The 22,868-nt window shown below is 34.8% G+C and overlaps 1 pseudogene; it reads right to left on the bottom strand.

Annotated features, from left to right (window-relative positions):
• Positions 1-18,185: 18,185 nt before the first annotated feature.
• On the bottom strand, positions 18,186-18,855 carry LOC132440297 (glyceraldehyde-3-phosphate dehydrogenase pseudogene; annotated as a pseudogene).
• Between the last annotated feature and the right edge of the window lie 4,013 nt (positions 18,856-22,868).

Below are 22,868 nucleotides of genomic sequence, written 5' to 3'. Positions count from 1 at the left end.
GGTTCGTGCCCCGGTCCGGGAAGATCCCACATGCCGCGGAGCGGCTGGGCCCGTGAGCCATGGCCGCTGAGCCTGCGCGTCCGGAGGCTGTGCTCCGCAACAGGGGAGAGGCCACAACAGTGAGAGGCCCACGTAAAAAAAAAAAAAAAAAAACTAGTTCTTTTTCTTCTTAGACACAAAATCCTTTTAAAGTGTTAGTAATAAGAGACAGACTCAGATTAATATGTATAAAAGGAACCTGATAAAATGTATTTTCTTTTCTTTAAAAAATAATTTCTTATATTTATTTTCAAACAATTCATAATAGTTATTTCAGTCAAATAGACGTCATGGTATTAATATAATTTTTTTAACATCTTTATTGGAGTATAATTGCTTTACAATGGTGTGTTAGTTTCTGCTTTATAACAAAGTGAATCAGCTATACAGATACATCTATCCCGATATTTCTTCCCTCTTGCATCTCCCTCTCTCCCACCCTCCCTATCCCACCCCTCTAGGTGGTCACAGTGAACCGAGCTAATCTCCCTGTGCTATGCGGCTGCTTCCCACTAGATATCTATTTTACATTTGGTAGTGTATACATGTCCATGCCACTCTCTCACTTTTTCCCAGCTTACCCTGCCGCTCCCCGTGTCCTCAAGTCCATTCTCTAGTAGATCAGCTTCTTATTCCCATCCTGCCCCTAGGTTCTTCATGACCATTTTTTTTTTTAGATTCCATATATACATATATATATGTGTGTGTTACCATATGGTATTTGTTTTTCTCTTTCTAATTTATTTCACTCTGTATGACAGACTCTAGGTCCATCCACTTCACTACAAATAACTCAATTTCATTTCTTTTCATGGCTGAGTAATATTCCACTGTATATATGTGCCACATTTTCTTTATCCATTCATCTGTTGATGGACACTTAGGTTGCTTCTATGTCCTGGCTATTGTAAATAGAGTTGCAATGAACATTGTGGTACATGATTCTTTTTGAATTATGGTTTACTCAGGGTATATGCCCAGTAGTGGGATTGCTGGGTCATATGGTAGTTTTATTTTTAGTTTTTTAAGGAACCTCCTAACTGTTCCCCATAGTGGCTGTATCAATTTACAGTCCCACCAACAGTGCAAGAGGATTCCCTTTTCTCCACACCCTCTCCAGCATTTATTGTTTGTAGATTTTTTGATGATGGCCATTCTGACTGGTGTGAGATTATATCTCACTGTAGTTTTGATTTCGATTTCTCTAATAAAATTAATGATGCTGGGCCTTCTTTCATGTGTTTGTTGTCAATCTGTATATCTTCTTTGAAGAAATGTCTATTTAGGTCATCTGCCCATTTTTGGAATGGGTTGTTTGCTGTTTTGATATTGAGCTGCATGAGCTGCTTGTAAATTTTGGAGATTAATCCTTTGTCAGTTGCTTCATTTGCAACTATTTTCTACCGTTCTGAGGGTTGTCTTTTGGTCTTGTTTATGGTTTTCTTTGCTGTGCAAAAGCTTTTACCTTTCATTAAGTCCCATTTGTTTATTTTTGTTTTTATTTCCATTTCTCTAGGAGGTGGGTCCAAAAGGATCTTGCTGTGATTTATGTCATAGAGTGTTCTTCCTATGTTTTCTTCTAACAGTTTTATAGTGTCTGGCCTTACAGTTGGTCTTTAATCCATTTTGAGTTTATTTTTGTGTATGGTGTTAAGCAGTGTTCTAATTTCATCCTTTTACAGAAGTGAAAAATAATACAGCTTATTTGAAAATCAGCAAAGTCAGACAGCCTCATGACAGAACAGGGAGTGAATTACAGGTTTGAGCTGCAATGTCAGGCCTTCCACTGCAATGCCAGACATGCTAAGCTGACTCTACTGAAAGAAACACGATACATTTTTTGTGAGTTTCAAGAAATTGCCATCTTTTTTCCTTTCAGTCATTATAGCAAAACAGATCTATATATTTATTTTTTAAATGTTTATTTTTAACCATAATACTTAACTTCATTGTTCACTGCTACTGCCCCCACATTAAATTCTTGCTAAAATTTACATCACTTAACTGTGACAAAACAGTTAAACTAGTATTTTAGTCCTATGTAAACAAAGTAATTAACAGACAAAAAGAACTTTCACTTTTCAACTGATTGACATAAGGCTGTGCTGACAGTCAAAGGAAGAGATAAATGAAATTATAAACCATGAGGCTGTCAGCACTGATTTCAATATAAATCAGGACTGATTAGAATCAAAATACAACACTCATTTACTAAGAAATATTTATCATGTGTCACATTTTATTAGAAGGGCTTAAGAAGGCTCTTTACACATGATTGTTGATCAACTGGTAGTGTATATGGGCTGAACTAAATCCCAAGGTAAAGGAGTTAGAGATATAGTCACATAAAAGAAAATAACAGAGGAATATTCTATTAAACACCAAATCTCTCTTTGTTTCCAGCATAGCTGAGCAGGCAACCTATGGAAAAATTGGCAGTGAACACGCTATATTTAGAAACATAAATGAAGCCCTGCTGAGAAATATCTTGATCCAATTACTTGGGCTTCTTTCAGAATAAAGTTGTCAGGCAACAGATAAAGATCTAATTTCTCAGGAATAAGAGTGTATGTGTGGTGATGTGTGTGAGTGATGGTAGACAGAATACCCAAAGCACCTTGATTCTAAATGGTTGGTTGCAATAGGTTGACTCGTGCCGGTGAATATAATAATGGGAAGGTGCTAATGGCAATAATTTTTTTAAAATCTTGATTCTCACAAAGCAAACAGTTTTTTTTTTCTTTTTTTCAAAAGACAGCAATGCAATGCAGAGATGAGAAACCAACCTGTGATAACTGCAGATGTCAGAGGCCAGATATGTGTGTGCCACAGCATACCATTAGAAGGACCAAGCCGAGAAAGGCATATTTCTTGACGGTATTGCTGAGCAGAAAATATATAATGTGGCTCGAACTACAAACAGTTGCAGGCTTTACAGGCTTTACCCACAGAATAGAAAAGCCAAGGGCCAGCAAATGAAGGTCTCAGACCCCCAGTGGAAAGGCAGCAAGGCAGAGATGAGCAAAGAGCAATGTATCGTTTTCATTTTTTGTGTATGAAAAATCAAAATATTTGCTTGTAATGGTCAGTAATGGCTAAAGTATACTGTTTTCTAAATCTCTAGCAAAATACTCAGCAAGGGTCCAATCTTTGTGTCTCACTCATTCCTAAACACACACACACCCCTCCCCTTTAGGTGCATGGCTGTCACCTGCTGTAATCTCTGTCAATATCTTTGCCAGACTGAGGTGTTCTAATTGGATACAAAAGCAATCAATGTAATGGGACATATTTAACCTCCCAGAAGCGTCTTAGTCTACTCAGCTGTGACAGCTTGTAGGAAATTTAAGTAGCTCCAATAAATCACTCAAAGGTAGGTAGTAACTGCTAATAGAGAATTTCAGGAAAAAAATATCGAGTAGGAAACATTCTAGCATTATATGCATCAATCTATGATTCTTTAAGCTTGGCCCTAATTTCTGTCCCTCTTTAGTATTCTCCGTACAGTAGTGTTTTTCTAAAGGACCAAGCTTGAATTGGATTTTCCTAAATTTGAGTTTTTATCCTAAAGTGTTTTCATAATGTTTTCTTGGCTCAATATTGACCTTCTGGTAATTTTTATTAATAAGGTCCAATGCTTAGCATCACATTCTCACATGACCCATATTATGCATGTTTCTGCACACACATGTCACACACATGTTGACAATTCAAAATGAGACCAGCATTATGGCATGGACGCATAGTATTCACAGATTTAGCATCCCAAGTTTTCGCTATTCACAAAACAAAACTTCAAAGGACCATGAGATCTTGTGATTTTTAATTTAGCCGAGGTAAAAAAAAATTTCTGAGGCTGTTTTGCAAGAGTATGTTATGTAGGTCATGGGTCAGCTCAGCTAATCCTTGAAATTCTGCTCATATTTTGTATATTTTAGATGAGAAATGCTAAGTTATGTTGAGGTTAAATGACATATTCAGGGTCAACAAATGGTGAATAGATGTACTGCATCCAATCTAGATCTCCTGAACTGTGCCTAGCAAATCATTAAAATTATAAATTTCCTACATAATCACTTCAAGATCAATTCCTAATCCTTCTTTTTAAGCATTTTCCAGACTTATTCTGCACATCAGGAAACAGATATTTTTACAAGTTGAGGGTTAAATTGTTTAAAGCATAGTAAATTGATACTTTTATGTGTTCATAAATTTTGAAACCTATATAACTTGGAGCTATAGACAACTTTCATAGTTAACTATTCTTACTGAATTGCAAGTTATCTGTTTTCCAGACAGAATCCACGTCTCAAAACATTTCTTTAACTGGCTTCTTTTTCTCTCTCCGTTTTCTCTCTAGAATTCTACAGTGACATCCTGACAGAATTCTACAGGACCTCAGGGACATTTCCAACCCATTGCTGCCTGTGTCTTTGAGTACCGCCAACCCTTAGAAAGCAGTGAACTGGTGAAACTACACGCTAGTGGGTGGAAGAGCCCCAGTCTGGCAATCGGGAAACAAATGACTGTAGCAAGCACACCCTAAGAGGCTCACGCAGATGCCTTCTAGCTGTCAGCAGAGGGGTACCATTTATACCCCTTGCAGTCAGTCACAAGAAAAGAAGCAGCCCCATTTTCCCAACCTATATAAAAGCAACAGCCTGATTCACGATACAAAGGGGAAAGACATCTATGGATAAACAACAACAATAAGAAATAGAAGTTATTTAAGGCAGAACAACAGAATGTTCACTTAAGAAGAAAAATCAATTTGGAAAAACAAAAACTGGTAGCTTCCACTGAAATAGAACCAATAGAAAAGATGAACAAAATCTTTGGGCCAAAAGTAATAAGGGACCTCAAGGAGATAAAATTAGAGTCCCAAAAAGACTTTTTAGAATAAATGAATATGGTTTCTGCTTTTTAAAAAAGTTGAATTTAGAAAATGAAAAATAAGAGAATGATAAATGCCAGTTGGCTATTTAGGGTTCTCAAGGATTAAGAGAAAGTGATATGCCATAACGAAAACTTAACGCCCACAGAGCTGGAATTTATGAATGAGAGAACATGAGACATGCAGAACAGATTCAGGAGATCTAATGAGAGTGTTATGAGAGTGCCCAGAAAGGCAGTGGAGGACAGACAGAAAATGGATCATTAGACAAAAAATTTGTTTTAAAGGAAGCTACCAAAAAAGAAAAAAGAAGCTACCCTGAATTGTACAGTATTCAGATCAAAAGAATTCACTATGCCATAGGCAGTATTGATGAATACACACACACACACACACACACACATCTAGACATATCATAGCAACATTTCTGAAATGCAAGGAGAAAAAGAAAATTTTACAGCTCTCAGAGAGAAAGTTACAAAAGAAAGAGAGAAGACACACTTTCCAAATCATTGTTCACTAGAGTTAAGTCTATGTTGACGATGGCAGAATGATTGGAATTTTGTAAAACGTATTTTAAAAGAATTGTTGAAATAAAAAGACATAATTTAAGAGACAGTCTCATAATAGCATGACACTAAAAATTCTAAATTGTTTTAACTAAGGATTTGGAGCAAGGGTGGAAGGAAGTGGGAAACTAAATATTTTCTAACGGTTTAATTTCTACATGAAGTGTGAAGACACAGCAAGTGAAATATCTTGGGAAGAGAATATTCAACACTCCTAAAATATTCTAAAACGCTAATTTTGATCGGTAAAGACTGGAAGGGAATCAAATCAGAATCTAATTCTAAATTAATAAGGGTAAAGGGGAACAGAGAAACTTCCCCAAGACAACAAAAGTGAAGTAAGATAAAGAGAAGAAAAAAGTAATGGAAAAGAAGATAAAGTAAAATTTAAGGAATAAAACCACTGTTATGTTACCAGAATAAATGTGCAGAAACACTGAAAATAAATGAACCATTTAACTTAAGAAAATAAAAGGAAGAAATAAATCAAAATGGAATTAATCATAATAAATAGTATATGTAGTGAAAATAATTAAAATAGAATAGAAGGGAAATACTGAAAGAATAATAAAAGCAAAATCTAGGTTTTTTTATGACTACTTAAATAGATAAGCAAACTGAATAAGGAAATAAGAAAGCTTAGGAGAGTAATATTAAGGAATATACATGTGGATAAGGTATTACAATTGCTTAGATAAGCAATTAAAAGTATTAAAGATAATATAACACACAACTTCCTAGCAACATATTTAGACAGCTAGAACAGTGCTGCCTAATAGAATTTCTGCAATGATGGAAACATTCTCTCTTTGCATCATCCCCATGGTAGCCTTTACCCTTATGTGGTTGTGGAGCACTTGAAATGTGGCTAATAAGACTGGAGAACTAAACTTTTAAAATTTATTCAATTTTGATCAATTTACATTTCAGTAGTCACATACAATTAGTGGCTACCACATGGGGCAGCACAGAGGAAATGATGTTCACCTCCTGAATTTGACACAGGGAGAAAATCTGAGTAGATCAATATCATACAAAAGATCAAACAATTGAATATCTGCTAATTTAAAAGGCAACAAGCCTAGACTGAACAGCTGAGTTCTTTCTAACCTTTAAAGATCAGATAATTCCTATGTTATTTAAACCATTTCAGGTAGTTTAAAAATAAATGGAAATTTCTCTAATTCATTTTATAAAGTTGGAAAATCTTGATCCCAAATTTGACAAAAATAATGCAAAAAACAAAACCATAGGCCAATTTCACTAAAGAATAACAAAACAAAATTCTAAATATTAGCAAATCAAAGCTAGTAGCATATTTAATGTTTCATAACTAAGATTTCTACTAAAATTATTGGTGTAGTTCAACAAGTGAAAATCTGTCAACATAATTAATTGCACCATTAAGTTAAAAAGGAAAAAAACATTCTTATAACAACAGCTGCTGTAAAAGAATGTGATAAAATGCAAACTTATTCCTAAAAATACCTTAATTTAAAAAACTTACTTAAACATGTTAAAGGTTACCCAAAATCAATAACAAATTCTATAAACGGTGAAGTACTGTAACCGTTTCCAGTAAATCATAAAAAAGAAAAATATTATCTTTACGGTTAGTTCAAAATTATTTTAGACTTCCTAGACAAAGCTTCAAAACAATAAACTTAAATACTATAAATTTTCAAGAATACGCTGATTTATCTTTATTTGTAAATGAGTGAATGCCTTAAATGGTTTTCTGAATTTAAATATTACAGTAAATTTCAGGAAAAAATTTATGTAAACTTAGCATGTAAGAGATCTCTCAAGAAGTCAGGGACTCTGGAATACTCAAAATAATGAAAGAATAAATCTGACCACCAAAATCAAAATATTTCACATGTCAGAAAATAACATAAAGTTAAATACTAATGATTTAGAAAAAAAATTGTGACTATGAGAAAGTGTATTTATTTAATTTCTTACCAGTGTTATAAAAGAAAAAGAGAAATAATTCAATAATTTAAATAATTTACCAAACTATTTATGAGAGAGGAATTAAAATGGAAAATGAGCAAATAAAAGATGGTTAATCATATAAGTGGTCAGAAATATGTAAATTATGACTATAGTGAGATACCATTTTATTCACATTAAATTGGCCTACAGTTTCAAGAAATGGTATCATCCAATGTTGGTAGAATGTTGATTGCTACAGTCTTTGGGAATTAATCTGGCAAAATTTATTAAAATTAAACGTACTATGACTTATGTTCCACGAAGGTCACTTTGGAATTTATTCCACAGAAGTAAATGCATATGTACAGGAGCTGCATTGCAGCATTGGTTTTAGTAATATAGAGCTAGTATGATGCCCATGGATGGAAGAACTGTGAAATATGGTGTGACTATTTAAAAGGTGCAGATGTAAGCTATCATTATATATAGAATAGATAAACAAGGTCCCACCATATAGCACCCAGAACCATATTCAATATCCTATGATAAACCATAGGGGAAAAGAATATTTTTTAAAGGATGTATATATATGTATAACTGAATCACTTTCCTGTACAGCAGAAATTAACAGAACATTGTAAATCAACTATACTTTGATAAAATAATAAATGAATAAATAAATAAATATAAATAAAGGGATGAGTTTGAGGTGTCTCTGTTGTCCTGATGGGATGTGTATGTTGTACTTTTCAATACAAAAATCAAATTATAAATTAAAGTGTATAATATGATTCAGTTTTTATATAAAATAAATCTTACATATGTGTTTATATGTTTCTGGGAACATGAATAAAATTGTGGGAAGACACACCTATTAGGCAGTGTGTTTGTTGCTGTTTGATATTTTCCCCTTTTTAAACTTTCTTTTACATTATATTTTTTAATTTTAAAGAGTAAAACAATCTTGCTGTAGCAAATGAAGCTGTGTAGTACAAAGATATACAAAGGAAAGCTAATTATTGCCTGCATCCCACCTCTCTGTTCCCTTTCTCCAATGCCACTCTTTGTGATAACAAATGCCAACAAGCCTAAGGTGCATCCTACCTCACCTTTATCTTTGTTTAAACAAATATGAATATATACAAGCATATGCACATACATAATGGTTTGCTTCTGTGTAAGGAAATAGAATCATACTGCACACATTACTTGGTGACTTGCTATTTTCACTAGGCAATCTATCGGGAATATTCCTGATAAACAAGTGAAATATAAGTGTGGGTGTGTGCATGTGTGGGGTGTATGTCTTTATTCCCTCTCTGAGCACTTTCACACACAATTTTAGTTGAGTGGATACGTCACAAATGTTGGGAGAATTTTTTTTTTCTTTTTTGGTATCAGTTTAGATTGATTTTGTGTTTTGTTTTTGTTTTTCACTGGCCACTCTTCTTTCCCTGTCTTTCATAGGCCAGGCTGTTAATATGAGATAACTCAGATGAGTAGAAATTGAAGAAAAAAGAGAAAAAGATGTTTACTTTTTAATAAATCTTGCTTTAGCTTCCTCTTTAAAATGAGCAGTCATCATAGATAACTAATAAGAACCTGTTGTATAGCACAGGGAACTCTACTCAGTACTCTGTAATGGCCTATATGGGAAAGTAATCTAAAAAAAAAGAAGAATGTGTATATGTATAACTGATTCACTTTGCTGTACACCTGAAACTAATACAGCATTGTAAATCAACTGTACGCCAATAAAAATTAAATAAATAAATAAGTAAATAAAATGAACAATTATCGGTTTTGTAGTTTAGATAATCTAGCAGGGAAAAACTAAAGGAACAATGAATTTATGCTGTGCACTAATATGTTCCGATTTGCATTCCTTTTATTTCTATCATATTTTTATCATATGGTACTCCATATATATAAAGAGTAATTTAATATTTATAATGTATGTGGAAATCCACCTAAAGAAATATAACATGTTAATCAGAAATTGGGGAGCACAGGGTACTCAATAAAATATTTATTAACCCTGAAAATTATGAGGAGTCATTTGGCAAGAACAACACATAGCACTAGCATGTAGATGTATAGTCTATTTACTGAGACAGATTAATTCATTGAATTAATATATCTACCTGTAAAGTCAATTCTGTGAGAAAAACCCATAGCGTAAACCGTTTTCACCATAAGCGAAAGGATGGTTTAGAACAAAAAATACCAGCCTTGACATAGTATCTTTAGCTTTAGCTGTCTACACTTTGCAAACTTTGAATACTTTGAGACTAATATAATCCTATTCCCTTTGGAAAAGCTCTTTACCAGCTGTCATCGCTAAGAAGCTGTAGTGCGTAGTGTGTAGGGGGTAAGAGCATGGGCTTTGGACCCAGACTTTCTGGATTTGCATCCTGGATCCACCTCTCCTTATATGTGTGATCTCTGTGCTCTATTCCTTATCTGTACAGCAGGCTTAAGGATAGCATTTACCTCCGAGGGTAATGGGGAGGATCCAATAAATTAATGATATGTAAAGCTTTAGAACAGTGCTTGGCACCTACTTAGTGATAAATATTTGCATTATTTTTGTTGTGTTGTTGTTAAGATGTGGTTGGCCATTATGCAATGGGACAGTACCTAAGAAACAGTCAACCCAGCACTCTTCCCAGGAGACCCCTCGCCAACTCAAGTCAGGACATTCACAAAGTGAACTCTCCTGGTTGAAGCATCAATCTAAGGCCAAGGTGAATGGTAAAAGATTCTGAGAAAGGCAAGAGGGTGATATTGAAACATGAAGTTAGGTGAAATTTTAAAAATCCAAAATCTAAAATATTTAGAAAGTTAAACTCTCAGCCATGACTCTTACAGCTCCCAGTATGTCTGCCTCCAGAAATGATTTCCCCGACCTTGTTCCTCATCCTAATTTCCCGCTTCTCATCTTCCATGCATTAAAATTTTAATTAAGTTAAAATTGTTTCTAAAATAAGAGTTAATATCATCTTAGCCAGAGACAAAAATAGCCTACTATGGATAGAATGTAAGAGCTTAATTTAAGATACCTTTGTCATATCTATTTTGGAGCTACTCAACTGTTTGCCGTATGATTTTTATTTGTTTGTTTATTATCATGGTTTGTTTTTTGGGAGGTGGTTATATTTCAGATAGTTGAGTAGTTTTATGGATCTCCTGGTAAGTGAAACACAGCTAAAAAACCATTTTTCCTGGCAGCTAACACCCCCTTCCAACTTGCTTCACTCTGAACATAAAATGGTCTTTCTCCCAAACCTTTTAATCACCAAGTCTCAATCTTTAAATTATCTCTTTCATTGCATCTTCTCCATTTCTATCACCACTGTTGTTACTTCAAAACAGGATTGCCATCAATGTCTCCTATCTTGATTATCTGATTCTTCACCAATGCATCCTATATCGACATGAACAAGGGACTTCCTTCTCTCAATATAATCTATCTTCTCTTTTAAATTCTGAAATGCTCAAAGTCTGGGACCATGTTACATTCATGTCTGTATTTCCAGTTTTTAACCATGTGCCCAATACACAGCAACTGAGGGGGTGGAAGGAGATCTTGAATTTAAATTTTACTTACAGGGCTAAGAGTGCTGCCATTAAATTAAACACTTTTACTTTACAAAGACTAGCTTACAAGCTCTTTTGGGTATGATGAGCTTGTTTAGGAATCAGGCTTTCTTTGTTCTTTGTCTATTCAACCTTCTCAAATGTCTACTGCATATGCCAAGAGGAAAATCTAAATCTCTGCATGGTCATGAGTGAGTACTTGAAAACCTGTTTCCCCAACTGTTAGAGATGAAAAGATTTCCTGTAGAAAAAAGTATCAAGAAGAGAATCTCATCTTAATATTGGAAATAATGATTTTGATGAGTAATTTAGGTTAAAAAAAAAAGTATTACCAGTGAGTCATTTCCTTGGTAGAACAACAGGTGGCAGCAAAGGGGACTAATCTTGGCATTTGAATTTTTTACAATAATTAAAACTGAAAAATGTTTTTTATAGACCTTTCTGAATCCCCTCTAAAAATTAACAGAAATTCCAAAGGACAAATGAACAGAGATGTGGACCTTTAAGAGCTCTCTTGGAACTTCACTTGAAAAAGTTACTTTTTGGTAGATCTAAAAAGAAGAAAAATAAACCAACTGAACAGATGCTTTGCTTCCAAAAAGATGCTCATGGGACCTCTCTCTTGCGTTGGCAAAATCTTATCTTCCTGTTAAACAATCTGTCCATCACAGCAACATTTCAGTTTTTAAATCACCAAATTTAATTTATCATATGGTTTGGTGTATGACTTTTTTAATCCATAACTAAAATCTTTTGACAGGAAATGTTAAATTTGAAAAAAGAGCATTAAAGTTTTATAACAGGCACCACAATTTATCTATTCTTGGAAAATGAAAAGAACCATGGCCATTAACCTAATAATTTCAAAGGCTAAGGTGCTCCTTCACATGAATTATCTGGATAATTGACTGAATTTTTAATTTAACTATTTATGTGATTTTAGCAGTGATGGCAACTCTTTCTTTTACAGAAATTCTTTTTTTTTTTTTTTTTCACATGTAGTCTTATTTGCAGAGGAGACTAAGATCAAAGACAGGGAAAAAGCTAAGATCCTCTTTGTACCCAAAAGGGAACAGAGAGAAAATAATGAATAATCATAGCAAATCACTGAAGCAGCTCCAGATGTACCCAAACTGATAATCGTCAACAGTCCACATATTTGAAGTCTAGACCCAGGTTTAGTTACTGGTACAATTTTGAATACATTGAAGACTTTCAGGCCACTTACAAGTGTAATGGTCTTTTTTTTTTTTTCTCTCCCTTTAAAGGCAATAATCTATGCTTTCAGAAACAGATCTTGTTGGGATGACTTACAGATACTTTTTTTTTAGCTGAAAGTGGGAGAAAAATAAAGCTTGCCAGATAACAAAGGTAATTTCAGAAGTGTAGACTGACATCATGTTTTAAAATAAGCAGTCAGGTATTTACGTCCCCAACTTTCCTTCCATCACCTCCTCCCTCACTCTTGGCAATGCCACCTCTACCAACTCAGGCCCCCATGTCTTCTTACTTCCTCTTTCCTCTACTTTTTAAAGCTTACTTTCAGATTCACATTCACTCTAAATAATACATAACTTATAACAGGTGTCAAAGCCCTAGGTTAAAGTTCTACTGAGTAAAATGTCAGACTCCCAGCTATCGAATAGAGGAGGGGCTTAAGAGGCATAGAGAAGGAGGAGTTATGGTCATTGGACTAAAAGCAATCCATGTAGTTGCTCCTTCCTCTGTTTCCATGTACAACTTGCTAAAACCATTGTGGCCTCACATTGCAGACATGGACATGCGATTGGTCTTCCAGGTGAATAACTTCTCTATTACTGTAATACACATGTATAGCCAATACAATAAAAAATTGTATAATTCATTTAAAACTGTCTGAAGGGCACAGTTTCTCAATTAGAAAATTAGACCTTCTCTAATTAACCAATCTTTAAGAAATAAGGTCAACATCCACCTTATTTCCCAGAGAACGTCTTCTCTCAAAAGAAAATATTGAAGGGGGCTCACTCCCGAATGGAGGGAGCCCTAAAGTCAAAATGTGACTAAATAACAAGGGAAAGATAGCAAACCAGAGAAAATAGTGAAAAGGCAATCAGCACAAAGGAAGAAAGAAAAGAGTCATAATAAAGGAATTTTGTTTTCAGAGCAGGAAGAATCATGCACACCAGGACTGCCACGTTCAGTCGAAAACATGTGGAAAATCTGTCCCCTAGTCAGGCCACTCTTGGCAACTGGATGATAAGTGTGGGTGTTGGGTCAATATCAAGTCCCCCTGACCACCAGGGCGTCCAAACAGGAAGCAAAGGAAGCATCTGAGTCAGGTTCCAAAAAAGGACAACAATGTGTATGTCCTCACTGTGTTTGGTTATCTCTAAATGAAAATAAATCTGGTGCCACCTGGATCACCATCAAAACAAGGTGATGATCTCGAGATGGATTCATTCTGCTTTCTATTCACTTAAAGCTCTTGTGGGAAAGAAGAGCTGTTAGGACACAATTATATCACTAAAAACAAGAGCAGAGAGACCATGATGACATGTGTTTTACCTCACAGATTTAGGATTAGGACATGTGAAAGCACATTAAAATCTGTGAAGAAAGCATAATTTGTGAGCTGGAAATTAAGCCACAGTGTTGGGACATCTTTCAGCTCAGCACAGTGCAACTAATCGATCGCATTATTACACAGATCCGATCAATGGCAAGGAGGCTTAAATTGCATGGACACAAGCCAATATCTGTCTGATGTCCACATAATGAAGGTATATATAATTGTGGGAATGGGTCCTCATTGGCAAAGTATATTTCTTGTTTTTAGGTACCAGATCTCCTCCAACGTTTCCAAAGAGCTGAGACCACCTAGGATTTCAGGCTACAGAGAAGAAACTTTGTTTAATTCACGGAATGTTAGAAAATGCAACTAGGATAACAATTGTAAATTATTACTGGTTGTATATTATGTGGCAGGTACTGGATTAAGTCTGTCATGTGAATTATCTTGTATGATTCTCACATAATGCAATGGAATAGACCCTGAAAATTCATAATTACTGACCAAAACCCTCGGGGAGAAATAAGTTCTGGAAGTCCAAATATTTTGGATTATAGAAAGGCAATAGGATACATACGCCATATATTTTGTAATCCCTCTGGAAGGGCTTAGAGCAGGACACTGCAATCATACAATAATATTTCCAAATTAAAATATATAAGTATTTACACTAAAGTGGGATAAATGAAGATGGTAAACAGGTAATGTTTTGCCACCAAATGAAATTATTCTAAATCTTAAAAACATTTTTTTAAGAAATTTTGGATTTTAAAATTGTGTAGAAAGATTTTGGACTCAGTTTCTTCTATATTTATATCCAACATTAGTATGGTACATTTGTTGTAATTAATGAACTAATGTTGATGTATTATTATTAACTAACGTTTACAATTTATTCAGATTTTCTTAGTTTTTACCTAATATCCTTTTTTTCTTTTTCTAGGATATAACAATCCATTTAGTTATCATGTCTTCTTAGTCTCCTCTTGGATGTTACAGTTCCTCATACTTTTCTTGTCCTTGATGACCTTGAGTTTTGAGGAATACTGGTCAGGTAGCTTGTTGAATGTCCCTCAGTTGGGATTTGTCTGATGTATTTCTCAGAATTAGACTGGGGCAATGGGCTTAGGGAGAGAACACAGGTGTAAAGTATTATTATTATCACATCATCTATTGGGTACATACTATAAACATGACCCATCACTGTGGATGTTAACCTTGATCGTCTGGCTGAAGTGGTGTTTCTAACGTTTCTATACTGTATAGTTATGTTTCCCACCTTTCCCTCTTTCAATACTGTACTATTTGGAGAGTAATCAGTATGCCAAATCCACATTGAAGAAGTGGAGAATTGTATTCCCGTTCATCATCAGTGGTATATCTACATAAATTATTTGAAATATATATGAACAGATTTGTCTATTCTCTCCCAAGTATTTATTATTTTAATCACTTATAGACTCGTGAAAATTTATTTTATACTTTGGATTATAATCTATTACTTTATTTATTTGTTCAAATAATTTCCACTTGAGTCATTGAGAGCTCTGTCAGTTAACTCACCTTGTATATTCCCTGCCCCAGCCCTAGAGTCAGTCATTTCTCCAAAGAGCTCTGGTTCCTTTTACTGAAGAATAGTATTAGAAACCAAGATCTGGGTGTTAGATGTGCTTGTTGCTACTGAAGGGTTTTTTTAGGCCCTGAGAGATGACAGAGTATGGAAATATATGTGTATATACTTGTCCAGGTATATATACACATCTATAATTATCCCTGTATGTAACTATCTTTATCTATGTTAATCTAAACATGAATTCATACTGATGTCTCCAACTCTAATCCATTACCAAATGGATCATTCTAGCCTTTTCCCTTGCACGTCTATAAACTCCCACTTCAAAGTGAGAAACACCATCCATTTACCTATTTGTTCAATTCCAGTATACATATATAGTGCTTTCAGAATTGTTAATCTGCACCCTCATGGAAAACAACTTTATTAACTAGAACACAGTGCTTCTGTGTAGTTCCTTTGTCTTTACTCACATTTTCCCTTCATTTCCCAAGTTACTTAGGGCAACACCTTTTCCCTCACTCCATTCAGTGAGGGTATGTCATATATTTTTAATACAGTTAGAGTCTTGTGTCACATTTTTCATTCTATCACAGGGAACCCCCAACCTCCTGAATGATTTTTTTTGCATACATTAAGGTCCACACTTTGTGCCAAACTGCTCTGTGGGTTTTGACAAATGTAGAGTGCCAGGCATCCACCATTACAGTGTTACAAAGAATAGTCTCACTACTATAAATAATCCTGTGGGCTTATTCAGCCCCTCTTCCCCAAACTCCTGCAGCAGCTGATCTATTTACTGCCTCTACAATTTTGCCTATTCTAAAATGTCATATAAATGAGTCATCAATGATGAAACCTTTTCTATATAAACTTCCTTCTTTAATTTTGTCAAAAGTTCATAAATAACAGAAGTAAAACCAATGAATCACAGAAGTAGTAATTAGTAAGTTTATTTTGCACACACAACAAAGACAATTCATGAACCAAGAGCACGCAAACCAATACATGGAGTGAGGCTCAGTATATATTGTTACAAAGCAGTTTACACAGTGGGAAGCAATGACTGTTTATTCTTCACAGTGATTGATTATAATATTAGAATTTTCTTAAATGATAGGGAATTGGTTAGTGATTACCTCATATCCATTTTGGGAAGCAGCTTAAATTTTTCTTTCTTTTCTATTGAAGTATAGTTGATTTACAACATTGTGTTAGTTTCAGGTGCACAGCAAAGAGATTCAGTTACACATACATATATATCTATTTATTTCAGATATCTAAATTTTTCTTATGATTTCCAGAGGCATAATGAGAAATGACCCAAGTCAAGTTAGTCTTGCAAACGAAGCTAAGTTAAGCTTGGTTTGTATGACTAAACTGTTTTTTTCTGAGCAGGGAATTTTGAAGACTGGTTTCCATTTGTTTTTGATCTGAACAACTTGTTATTTAAAAGTCATCTATGTTTTCACATGGTTTGATAGCTCATTCCTTTTTATCACTGAATATACATTCCATTGTATGAATGTACCATAGTTTATTTATCATTTTACGTACTGAAGTAATCCTTGGTTACTTTCAGGATTTGGTAATTATAAATAAGACTGCTGAAAACATTGGTGTGCAGAATTCTGTGTAGATAAAAGTTTTCAAATCAGTTGGATTGATACCTGGAAGTGTGATTGCTGAAATGTATGGTAAGACTAGGTTCAGCGTTGAAAGAAACTGGTATACTGTCTTCCAACATGGCTGTATTATTTTGCCTTTCCACCAGCAGTTCTTTTGTATTTTAGCTACTTTAATAGGTTGCATTGGTATATCATTATGGTTTCATTTGCAATTCCCTAATGACATATGATGTTGACCATCTTTTTATATGCTTTCTTGTTATATGCATATCTTCTTTGGTGAGGTGTCTATTCAGATATTTTAAACATCTTTTCATTGGGTTGTTTTCTTATTGAGTTCTAATTTTTTTTCCTATATTTTAGACACAAGTACATTATCAGATATACTTTTTACAAATATTCTCTCCAAGGCTGTAGTTTGTCTTTTCATTCTCTTACCAAAGCATGTCACAGTGCAGAAGTTTCTAAATTTTATAAAGTCCAACTTAATCAAAATGTCTCTTTCATGGACTGTAATTTTGGTGTTATATCTAAAAACATTAAATTCAAGGCCACATATACTTTCTTTTGTTTTCTTCTAGAAAATTCATAGTTTGCATTTTATATTTAGATCAGCAGTCCATATTGAGTTAATTTTTTGTGTGACATAAGATCTAGGTTAATTTTCAATATATAGTTGTCCAATTGCTCCAGCACCGTTTATTGAAAATACTTTCATTCTCCAATGAGTTATCGTTGCACCCTTATCAAAAACTAATTTACTACAGTTGTGTGATCTATTTCTGGCCTCTCTATTCTGTTCCATTGATGTATATGTCCATTCTTTCACCAATTACTATGGCTTTATAGTAGTCTTAAAATTGGTAATCAGACTTCAAGGGTGGGGGAGTTCTGGTTAAAGTGACTTAGCAGGGTTCTTGCTAAAACTGGATTTTATAGAGAAGTGTACAAATAGGCTTAGGAGAAGGTTCAGAAGCCTGACTTAAGTTTGCTCAAGCAAAGAATCTTCATCAAAGGCAATGTCTTGCCTCATAGATTGAGCTAGGAAGTGTTCCTTCTGCTTTTGTTTTCAGGAAGAGATTGCGAAGTATGGTATTATTTGATATAATTTCTTTCTTTTTTTTCTGCAAAGAGTATACTTTATTGATGGTACATGACAAGACAAGGTAGGGCTCCCTAAGCCCCTCCCCTTCTTCAGGGGGTCTGGGATGGAAACTGTGCGGAGGTTGGGAAACTCTCAATGTGTTGGTGGTTGGAGCTTGGGCAAGGACTGCCCAGCAGCTGAGAACCTCTCTTCTTCTCATGCTCTTGCTGGGACTGGTGGCCCAGGGACTCTTACTCCTTGGAGGCCATGTGGACCCTGAGGTTCACCACCCTGTTTCTGTAGCCAAATTCATTTTCCTAACTGGAAATGAGCTTGACAAATGATCGTTGAGGACAATGTCAGCCCCAGCATCGAAGGTAGAAGAGTGAGTGTCACTGTTGAAGTCACAGGAGAAAATCTGGTCCTCAGTGTAGCCCAGGATGTAGCCCATCCCTCTGCAATGCTGAAGTGGTCATGGATGATATTGGCTGGGGGGCCAATCAGTTGGCGGTGCAGGAGGCATTGCTGACAATCTTGAGGTGGTTGTCATACTTCTCATGGTTCATGCCCATCACAAACCTGGGGGCATCAGCAGAAGGGGCAGAAATGATGACCCTCTAGGCTCCACCCTTCAAGTGAGTCCCAGCCTCCTCCATGGTAGTGAAGACACCAGTGGACTCCACCACATACTCAGCACCAACATCACCCCATTTGATGTTGGCAGGATCTCACTCCTGGAAGATGGTGATGGCCTTTCCATTGATGAAAGCTTCCCGTTCTCGGCCTTGACTGCCATGGAACTTGCCATGGAATCATACTGGAACATGAAGACCATGTAATGAAGGTCAATAAAGGGGTCGTTGATGGAGACAATGTTCACTTTGCCAGAGTTAAAAGCAGCCCTGGTGACCAGGCTCTTGATACGGCCAAATCCGTTCACTCCCACCTTCACCATCTTGTCTCAGGGACGCAGCTGGCACTGCAAGAAAGATACGTCTGTCGAACGGAGAGGAGCAGAGAGCTAATTTCTTTTTTAAATATTTGGTAGAATTCACCAGTGAAATCCTCTGAACCTGGTGTTTTGCATTTTGGAAGGTTTTAAATTATCAATTAAATTTCCTTAATAAATATAGGGCTATTAAAGTTATTTATATCTTCTTTTGTAAGTTTTTATACATTTGGCTTTCAAGAAACTGGTCCATATATTTAAGTTTTCAAATGTATGAACATAACAGATTGTTCATATTATTCCATTATTCCTTGAATTTCCATGGACTCAGTAATGATAACCCCACTTTCATTTCTGATATTAGCAATTTATGTCTTCTCTCTTTTTTTTTTCTTGATTAGGCTGGCTGGAGTCATAAGTTTTATTGATATTTTCAGATAACAAGCTTTTGGGTTCATTAATTTTCTCCATTATTTTCTCCTATACTTTTTATATTATTTCTTTTGCCTATTTTAGGCTAAATTTGCCCTTTTTTGTGTAGTTTCCTAAGGTAGGAGCTTAAATTATTGATGTTTGATTTTCTTTTTTTTTAAATGCATGCATTTAATACTATAAATTTCCCTAATTGGTGGGATGCAGCATTGTTTTTGCTGCATCCCACCAATTTTAATATTTGTATTTCTATTTTCATTTACTTCAATTTTGAAAAATTTCTTTTGAGACTTATTCTTTGATGAATGTGTTATTTAAAGTGTGTTGCTTAATTTCCAAATATTTGGGAATTTTCTGGTTATGTTTATGTTATTGATTTCTAATTTAATTCTATAGTGGTCTAAAATATATATTTTCTGTAATTTCTATTTTTTACAGTTGTTAAGGTCTATATTACCATAATATACATTCAGAATGCAATTTATCTTGGGGAATGCGCCACACAAGCTTGAAAAGAATGTGTATTCTGCTGTTGTTGAATGGAATATTCTATTAATGCCAACTAGGTAAAGTTAAAAATAGTGATGTTTAGGTTGTTAATATCCTAATTATCTGCCTGCTTTATCTGTCATTTACTTACAGAGAGATATTGAAATTTCCAGTTGCAGTAGTGCATTTGTCTAGTTCTCCTTTTAGTTTCACCCAGTTCTGCCTCATGTAGTTTCACACACTCTTGTTAGTGTTGTTATGTCTTCAGGAGAATTGACCACATTATCATTATTTATGCCCTTCTTTATCCCTTCTTTGTTGTGAAGTCTATTTTGTCTGAAATGAATATAGCTACTTTAGCATTTCTCAAACATTAGGGTTAACATGGCATATATATTTTTAACACAAGTCTTTATGGTTAAATAGTGCTTCTTTTAGGTGACACATAGCTGGGTGTTGTTTTTTATCCACACTAACAGTCTCTGTCTTTTAAGTCTTAAAGTAATTATGTGTATTTGAATTTATATCTACTATGTTTGCAACTCTTTTCTATCCATTGCTTCTTTTTCTTGTTTGTTTTTTTAACCCCTCTTTCCCTACCTTCTATGGTTTTAATTAAGAATTTTATATGACTTCATTATATTTTCTTAGTATCAGTTAAACTTTTTGTTTTTAACTTAGTGGTTGCTCTAGAGCTTACAGTATCCATTTTAAATTAATCTATATCAAACTTCAAATGACCTATTCCACTTTATTATCTAGTGCAGGTATCATAATTAATTATTTCCAATTCCTTCCTCCTGTCTCTTCTAACATTGTTATAATTTATTTCATTTATTCATATGTAATAGTCACCCAATATATTTTTACTATTACTGTAAAAACTATTTACTATTGCATTGTAAAAACAAGCAGTTTTTTTTTGATCAATTAATAAAAGATTTTATTTTACCTTCATTTTTTTTTCCTTCTCCAATGGTCTTTCTTTCTTCATGTAGATCATAATTTTTGATCTATATTATTTTTCTTCTTCCTAAAGAATTTCTTTTAGGACTTCCCTGGTGGTGCAGTGGTTACGACTCTGCCTGCCAATGCAGGGGACATGAGTTCGAGCCTGGTCTGGGAAGATTCCACATGTCACAGAGCAACTAAGCCTGTGAGCCACAACTACTGAAGCCTATGCTCTACAACAAGGGAAGCCACCATGATGAAAAGCCCACACACTGGAATGTAGAGTAGCCCCTGCTCGCCGCAACTAGAGAAAGCCCAAATGCAGCAACAAAGACCCAACGCAGCCAAACATAAATTAACTAATTAAATAAAAATTAAAAAAAAATTATTTTAATATTTCCTGCAGAGAGGTCTGCTGAAAATTCCCTCAGTTTTTGTTTCACTGAGAAATTTTTTTTCTCCTTCCCTGTTGAGTGAATTTGTTGGATATAGACTACTCATTTTTTTTCCTTCTTTCAATAATTAAATATCACTTCTTGCTTGCATAGTTTCAGATGAGAAGTCCATTGTAATTCTTAGCTTTGTTTCTCTATATGGAGATGTTCTTTTCCTCTGGTTTCTTTCAAGATTTTTCTTTGTCATAATTTTCTAAAGAAGTGTGAATAGAATATACCTATCCATTCTTGCATGTTCTCTACTTTTTCCATTAGAGACCTTATGATATTAATCATGGTTATTTAAAATTCTATCTGATAATTCCATTATCTGTGCCATATCTGAGTCTGGTTTTGATTATCAATCTGTCTCTTCAAATTGTATGTTTCTTATTTTTTGCCATGCCTTTAAGTCTTTTTGTTGTTGTTGTTGAAAGTTGGACATATTGTAATTGGGTAATAGGAGCTGAGGTAAATAAACTTTAATGTGAGAATTTATGTTAACTCTGCTAGAAGTTCAGCTGTGCTTAATGTTTGCTGTAGTTATGTGTCAGAGACCTCAAATTCCCTTAATGTCTTTGATTTTTGTCTCCCCTCTTTATTTGAGATTCCCTAAATTCACCTCAGGGAGAATGGCTTGCAGCTCTTTCAGCTGTAATCCACCCTGTTATACCAGAGTGCTGTTGGAATGGTGGTAAGACGTGGAGGAGAGGGAGCATTCTATAATCTTCCAATTAAGTCTCAGGCTTTTAAGGTCCTATGTCTCAGGGCTGTGACTTTCAGTCATAGTTTTCCCACTAGTTTAAGTTTTCTCTCCCTTACTATGTTCACAGGTGAAAAAAAAATGAAAGCAAAGCAGTTTGAATAACTTTGCCTAAAATCAAGAAGAGCCAGAATTTGAATAGAATCTGTTATATTCCAGTTCTGCTCTCATAACTTCAATGCCCTACTGGTTTCCTGAAGCTCAAACCAGCAGAGTATCCCCAGCTCATATTAAAAGCATGTGTTTTGGTAAAGGTGTATGTATACTCAAGGAACATCTGAAAGGAATGCTCTGATGCTTTTCCCTTTTCAGCCCTTATTTTCCCCACTGATGTTAAGTGAAGTATGTCCTTTAAAGATCATTTTACAGGTTATGTACTCTGATATCCAGTATTCAGATGTAAACACTAAACACTTGCCAGCTGTATGGATTTAAGCAATTTACCTCACATTTGTAACCTTAGTTTACTCAACTGTAAGATGAATAAAATAATGGCATGAAATTTAAAGTTTTCTGAGAGAAATAAATGAAATATGTAGGTGTTGGGCTTAGCACAATGGTGGCATAGAATAGGTGCTCAATAAGTATTAACTATCATCATATTGAGCAATCTTTAAACACCATAGATTTACACATTGTCTCTTAAGAGAGCTGGATATGTAGAATAAAGGAGAAATAAAAGTTTCTTCAAGGAGGCATTTGGGAATCTGTGAGGAGATATTTCGATTGTTATAATGACTAGGGATTTCTCCTCGTGTTTAGCATTTTGGGGCCACCTTTTTTCCCCTACACTATTTTTGTCAGAGTTTAAGGGCAACGCCAAACTGCTTCATGAAAACTGCCTCCTGGAAGCCCATGTCACCATTACTTGATCACGCATGTCCAAACCTGTCTCAGTACCAGTATATGTTCAGACTGCCAGGCCCTTTGGTTACATGTATGTTTCAATCAGTTTTAACTGTAATTATCTAGGA

This window comes from Delphinus delphis, chromosome 17 (assembly GCF_949987515.2).
Source record: "Delphinus delphis chromosome 17, mDelDel1.2, whole genome shotgun sequence".
Lineage (NCBI taxonomy): Eukaryota > Metazoa > Chordata > Mammalia > Artiodactyla > Delphinidae > Delphinus > Delphinus delphis.
Note: the sequence above shows the minus strand (reverse complement) of the source record. Positions and strands in the feature narration are given on the sequence as shown.